Raw genomic sequence first — 7801 nt, forward strand, 5'->3', positions numbered from 1 at the left:
TTTTTTTTTAAATAACTTTATTCAGCTATAATTCACATAACCGTACAACTCGATGGTTTATTGTACATTCATAGAGTTGTACAACTATCACCACTAATAATTTTAGAATGTTTTTATTATTCCCCAAAGAATCCCATGCTCATTGGCAGTCACTCCATTCTCCCCCTAGCCCAAGGCAACCACTAATCTGCTCTTTGTCTCCATAGATTTGTCTATTCTGGACATTTCATGTAAATGGGATTGAGCAACATACAAGCTGGTCCTTTGTGACTGGTCTCTTTTACTTACTAGAATGTTTACAAGATGTATGCATGTCGTATCAGTACTTTTTTTGTGACCAAATAATGTTTTTTTGTGTGGATATACTATATTTTATTTATCCATTCATCTGTTGGCATCAATTTATTCATTGATAGATTATTAAAGTATTTTCTTTAAAATATGTATACCAGAGCTGGGCATGATGGCACACACCTGTAATCCCAGCAACTTGAGAGTGAGGCAGGAGGATCACAAGTTCAAAGCAAGACTCAGCAACTTAGTGAGGCCCTAAGCAATTTAGCAAGACCCTGTTTCTAAATAAAATATAAAAAAGGGCTATGGATGTGGTTCAGTGGTTAAGGGCCCCTGGGTTCAATCCCCAGTACCAAAAACAAACAACGCCCCCCCAAAAAACAAAAAAGCAAAACTTAGGCACAGTAATAACATAACTATAATACCAGTAGCTTGGGTGGCTGAGGCAGAAGGATTTCTTGAGTCCAGGAATTCAAAGCCAGCCTGGGTTAAAAAACACAATTTGCCAGAACTGACACAAGAAGAAAAAATAGTATTAAAATGTTCCACTAAATAACTGAATTTGTAATTAATAACCTTCTTTAAAAAAAAAAAAAAAAAGGCCAGATATATTGCCACACACCTATAATCCCAGCATCTCGGGAGGCTGAGGCAGGAAGATCACAAATTCAAGGTCAGCCTGGGCAACTTAGACTGTGTCTCAAAATAAAAAAAATAAAAAGGGCTGGGGATGCAGCGCAGTCATACAGTGCCCCTGGGTTCAATTCCATGTATTGCATGCATAAATAAATAAATAAATTCCCCATGCCTCAATTAATAAATCATTGTAAGCAATTCAATTAAGGGGAAAAAAACACCTTTTACAGATACTTCCATGAAGTAGAAAAAAAAAGGGAAAATGATCCAACTCATGAGGTCATCATAACCTTGATGACAAAAGTTGAGGACATTAAAATAAAAAAAAATTGGAGTTGGGGTTGTGGCTCAGTGGTAGAGGGCTTGCCTAGCATGTGTGAGGCACTGGGTTTGATTCTCAGCACTGCATATAAATAAATGAATAAAATAAATGTCCATGAACATCTAAAAAAATAAGAAAGAAAAAAATACATAAACCAGCAACACAGTTGCTTTTTTTAAAAAAAGAAAAATTACATACTAATCTTTCATAAATCCCTAAAGAAAATAATTAGCTAAATGAATCCAGTGACATAAATATAAAAAGAATAAGACATTTTCAAAAAGTTTATTCCAGTAGTTTATCCTAGGAATGCAAGGTTAAAATTTGAAAATCAATATTCACCGCATTAACAAAAAATGGGGGGAAAGTGAAACAATGGTTTCCACAGATATAGAACATTTTTTGATAAATCTCATCTCATTTATAATAAGAACTCTTAAGAGTAAGAGGGTTTCTTCACCTTATTCTGACATTTATCTGCAAAAATACAGTAAATGTTATACTTAGTAATGTTGAAATCTTTCCCTCTGAAAGCTAGGAAAGATAGGGATGCTAACTCAGCTCCACTTCTGTAGTATAGTTCTTTGAAAGTTTCAGTCAGTGCAACAAAGCAAGAAAAAAACGAATGGAATGTATGGGAATTGGAAGGGAAGAAATAAAACTCATCATTTGCAGGTAATATGATTATGTACATAGAAAATCCAAAAGAACAATTAGATAACCTGTCAGGATTTAAGAAAGTACATTTTTTCAGACACCATGGCATATGCCTGTAATCCAGCTACTTGGGAGGCTGAGGCAGGAGGATTTCAAGTTTAAAGCCAGCCTGTGCAACTTAGAGAGACCCTCTCTCAAAGTAAAATTAAAAATGACTGGGGATGTAGCTCAGTGGTAGAGTGCTTGCTTTATATGCACAAGATCCTGGGTTCAATCTCTGTACTGCAAAAATAAGATAAAAATTTTATTCCTATACCTCAATAATAAACATTCAGGAAATTGCATATTTTGCAATGGTGAAAAGTATGGATCATCACCTTTAAGATGGCTTGGGGGTCCACATTTTAAAAATTCTTTCAGAGGGCACATGAACAAAAAGCATGAGGGCCATTAGTGTAGTAGATGAAAACACAGATTGAAATAAGAATGTCGTGTGGCCTTGCAAAATTGATTTCTCTCTCTTATACTTGTTTCTTCATCTGTAAAATCGGGATAGTAATAATGTTTTTATGAATAAATTATATGACAAATGATTTAATATATACAAAGCACTTAAGTGCTACATACAGATCAGACATTATCATTATTCAGTTTTGAATTGGGGCCTGGAGTATTCCTTCATCACTTAGATGAGTTTTAATTCATGGAGTTTTGGAAACTGCCCTCAAAATGTTCCACCAGCCCAGGTTGGGGTAGGGAGTCCTTAGCTCTGGGAGGTGGGACTAGGACACATTGCTTTTCATCTGTGTTAAAGAGCACTTAAAATATGACTGGTCCAAACCAAGATGTGCTGTAAGTGGAAAATCATCACTGGATTTAAGAGACAGTATTTCAAAGACAGTAAGATAGTTTAATCACTTTTAAATATTTATTATGTATCAAAATTATAGTTTGGACATATTAGGTTAAATAAAAATACCTTATTAAAATTGATTTCACCTGTTTTTATGGTTCTTCATATGGCTACTAGAAAATTGACAATTACATGGGTGGCTCACATTATATTTCAACTGGACGGTGCTACTTAAGATAGTCTGTCTCAAGGCCAGAAGTCAGAGTGGTCCTTGAGAAATATAATTCAAATCATGTCACTACTCTGCTCAAAATCCTCCAATGATACTGCATCTCACTCACTATAAATCAAAATTCCCACCAAGTCTACCGGGTCTCTGATAGACACTCAAAAACTACTGGTTGAATGCAGGAGTAAATGAATATGTGTTAAATGAAAGCCCTATTATTTTTCAATATGGACTAGATCCTTAAGGACATAATTCACATCTCTAGCCCATATTATCCAATTATTGAGAACCTACTTGGTACATGGTAGTTATTGTTTTGGGCATCCTGGCATTCTGTGTCATCCTTTCCCCTAATCCCACTTGGTAGGAGACTCCCCACCCCCAGGGATGGGCACACACTCTAAGCAAGGCCAATTGGAGTTAAGATGCTTGGCTAGAGATGAGCTGTTGACCTACCCTTGGCCATTCCATGACTTCCTTTGGATCATTCTCAGGTGGAGGGTAAGGGGTCACTTGATTTGTGTCATATTATTCAGTTAGAAGGCCAAGAATTAAGGATTCAGTGTGTGTGTGTGTGTGTGTGTGTGTGTGTGTGTGTGTGTGCGTGCGTGCATACTTGTTTTTCCAGGCAGAGAAAGAGAAGGACTGAAGGAAAGGGAATCCTCATAGCTAGGAACCCAATTTCCAGAGCACCACTGCTCCCCACAGGTCTTGCTCTTCCTTCAACCCACAAGCTCCCACAGCATTCTTCAATCCATTCCCTTCTGCTTTACCTAATGCCAGCTGGGTCCCTGTCACTCACAATGAAAACTCCTCACAAATATGATGCATAGGTCACTGAAGATGCAGTGATGGCCTGGAAATTCCCCTTGTCCTTAAGAAGGAAAAATGACGATACAGTACAGTACGAACACATGTAAAGGGCATGGGATTTGTCAGAATCCAGAGGTCTGGTGCATCCCTCATGACTTTGGTCATCTTATGTAAGTTCTTGTGGTGATTTTTATATTCAAAGTAACCTAAGTATGCAATATAATATCTCCATGATCAAATAGATAAATATTGAGCATCTATCACGTGCAAGGCTCACCGTAAGTGCTATGATACAGACCTGCAGAGCATTATAACTGGGGTATGTTACACTTCTAAAAAACAATAAGGAATACATAATAAGTAGGAAATGAAGTCACAGGACATTGCGTTCCTTCCTATCTCTCTGTTTCTTTCTTTGTAGCATTATGATTAGGAGCATGGGCTTTGAAATCCCAACTCTGTTATGAGCCATGATCGGAAGACAAAGTCACTTAATGTCTTTGAAAATATTTTCTGTATAAACTGAATAATGTTACTATTTTACAGGTTGTTGGGAAGATTAAATGGATTGATAAGTCCTCAATAAGTATTAGCAAAGACCTCAATAAGTATTAGCAAACATTATTATGTCTAAATTATACACATTATACATTCCTCAAAAGCAGGAATGTAGCTGTGCTAACATGTTCAGACCCCTTGAGATTTTTCTACTTGCTTGGCTCAGCAGTATTAATTTATTAGCAGATGTAGGTATTGTCTTGTTTGCTGGTTTCTCCATCTGCTCTAAATTTATAAGTAAAGATAGTTGTGGGGGTGGAGGGAATTTTAGAGATCTGTGGTTCAAATCCATTGTTTTTTTTAATATATCTTTTGTTCAAAAGCTGTAATTCAGAGAGAGTTTTGAAGCATCTGCTGAAGACCATTTTTAGTTATGTTTTGCAGAAATTTGTAGCATCTATTTAGATTGTTATGTGCTTCCATACTTTGACTCTTCAACCATTTGCATATAGTAGTATCTTAAGTAATGCTCCAAATTTGCTGTTGCTCTATATGTAGGCTTGCACAATTCCTAACTCATAATGTATGGATATTGATTAACTGGTTTATAAAAAGTCTTTTCTGTCTGTCTGTCTTTCTTTCTTTCTTTCTTTCTTTCTTTCTCTCTTTCTTTCTTTCTTTTAAAGGGGATTGAATTCAGGGACACTTTATTACTGAGCCACATCCTCAGTCAGTTTTAAATTTTATTTTAAGATAGGGTCTCACTAAGTTTGTTCAGGTTGACTTTGAACTTGCCATCCTCCTGCCTCAGCCTCCCAAGTTGTTGGGATTATAGGTGTGTGCCTCCATGCCTGGCTCTACTTTTTCAATCTTGGAAAGTAGAAAAGTCACAACCCCACAGTCCCAGGCTTAAAAGAAGATATCTAAGGCTAGGGCATTATAATATTACCTTACATTTGTATAGGACATAATAATGTCTTGCATTTATATACTTTGTTTAATTTTTACAACCAGTCAGTCAGTTAAATAGGCAGGGGAATATCACAAATTCCATTTTAAAGATGAAGAAATTAGAACCAAGAGGTGTTAACTGACTTGCCTACATTTACTAAATTGTGATAAATCATGATAAATCTGATATATTCAGATTTCCTGACTGGTAGCCAAGTGCCCTTTCCACTTCATCTGTGGAAGGAAATAATAGGAATTACCATTTGCTTCCACCAAGTTTTACTCTAGAAAGAACTTGATAGTACTATCCAATGATGGTCTTAGCAAAGACCACCTTTAGCAAAGTCTGTGGTAAATCCCACCTTGTACTTACTACAGGCCCATCTTCCTGGAAATGGGAATTCACACCAGGCAAATCTTTTAGATAATAGTGTTTATCTACATCTTCAAGAGCTGAGAAACTTTAGAAATGAAAGACAGACAAGAATCATCAATGAGGTAACTGGAATAATGAGGCAGAATCTTCTAATTAATACTCAACCTCTCTTTACTACTCACTTCAGGCTAAATATGCCTGTAAACCCCCACAAAATATAAAAACAGAAGGTATTTTGTAGAACAGTACTTCGAACAAAAGCAATTATATGGGTTTTGCAGCATCTGTCTTTGTTGGGAGTCACCATCCCAGAATTTATTGTCATCAAATAGATGGGAGGGAGTAGGAATAAGGAGAAAGAGGGACTGGGGATGTAGCTTGCACAAGGCCCTCCTTTTGATCCTCAGTGATACAAAAGGAGGAGGAGAAGGAGGTAGTGAAGGAGAAGTCAACCTGAGCATACAGTTGCTGGCAACTCTGTGATGGAGGCGGAAGATTGTTCTGTAAAGGCGTTGAATGAGTGGCATACACCAAAGACTAAATTCTCTACACAATTAGTGTATAAATTCTGATAAGACTCGGGTACACTGACACAGTCAAGGATGAAGTGATTGATGTTGGACACAGAAGTTTTTTTTTTTTTTTGAACAGGGGGTCAAACCCAGAACTTTGGGAATGCAAGGTAAATGCTTTGCCACTGAGCTACATTCCAGCCCCAAATCTTTATATTTCAAGGAATTGAAAACCAGTTCAATGAATATGAATGATAACATGGTTTCTTATTTTCTTAAAAGTCAAAAGAATAGGGATGGTATCAGTAACAATTACAACCAGATCCAGAGGCTCAAAAGACTAGGGTTTTCTCTCCCTCTCTCTATAACATTTGACTCTGCTTCCCTCTGCTTATTATCTTCTTTCCCACTGCAGATGTGCTTCCTCCATCTAGTCAGAGAAGATCACTGTCAGGCATAGCAGGCAGATGCTCTGTCCTAGTGTGGCATCTTTGAATCTTCAACCAAATTCCAGCCCAAAGCAACAACACTCCTCTCTTCTGCCTTCCAGATATAAATTCCCAGAGAAGTCTTGTGATTAGCCAATGTGAGCCATAGGTCCATATGTTGACCAGGTTCAAGCTCTAGGGCAATGGAGTGCCTGGGTGGCCAATCCTTGGTTACAGTTCCACACTTATAGCCAAAGCAGATGGAGTCTGTTATCAGAAAAACAGTGGTGCAAATTTGGGGTTAAAAAACAGATGACTGGACTCCCAACCCAGACCTATGGAATCAGAATTTATAGGGGAGGGGGATGGAAATGCTTATATGTAATAATGAACCTCAGATATATTAGTTTTCTATTGCTATCATCACAAATTACAACAGACTTCATGACTTAAAAAACATGAGTTTATTATCTTATTGTTCTGGAGGTTAGAAATCCAAAAGTAGTTTCACAGGGCTAAAGTCAAGGTTCTAACAGGGTTGCTTTCCTCTTTGGAGGCAGAATTTATTTCTTTGTCTTTTTCAGCCTCCAGTGGCTGCTATATTCCTTGACTTGTGGCCCCTTCCTCCGTCTTTGAAGTACATCACATCAATTTCTGCTTCCATCACCACATCATGTCCTTCTCTGACTCTGACTCATCCTGTGTCCTTTTTATAAGAAGTGCTTTAGGGCTGCCCAGTCCCAGCATATGAGAACTGGTTGCCAGGTACTGAGATCAAAGAGAGAGGCAGACATCCAGAATTGTACATAGTGCAATTTATTGAGGACTTACTGACAGAAGTGTGGTCTTGAGTGGCAGCCAGATCAGTTAATACCAATGCCTTAGGTTAAAAGGAGGGAGCTTCTAGGGGGTGGGTGTGGTGGCACGCATCTCTAATCCCAGCAACTCAGGAGACTGAGGCAGGAGGATCACAAGTTTGAGGCCAGCCTGGGCACTCAGTGAGACCCTATTGGAAAAAAAAAAAAAAAAAAAAGAAACTGGGTATGTAGTTCAATAGCAAAGCATCCCTAGTTTCAGTCTCCAGTACTGCATAGAAAAAATAAAAAATAAAAATAAATAAAAAGTAAATAAATAAATAAATAAAAGAAGGGGATTCTGAAGTCATCAGGATAAAAGCACATTCAAGTCAGAATGTTCTTGGTTTATTTCAAGCTCATATCAAAGATGTCAGA

Source organism: Sciurus vulgaris (assembly GCF_902686455.1).
Source record: "Sciurus vulgaris genome assembly, chromosome: 13".
Taxonomy (NCBI): domain Eukaryota; kingdom Metazoa; phylum Chordata; class Mammalia; order Rodentia; family Sciuridae; genus Sciurus; species Sciurus vulgaris.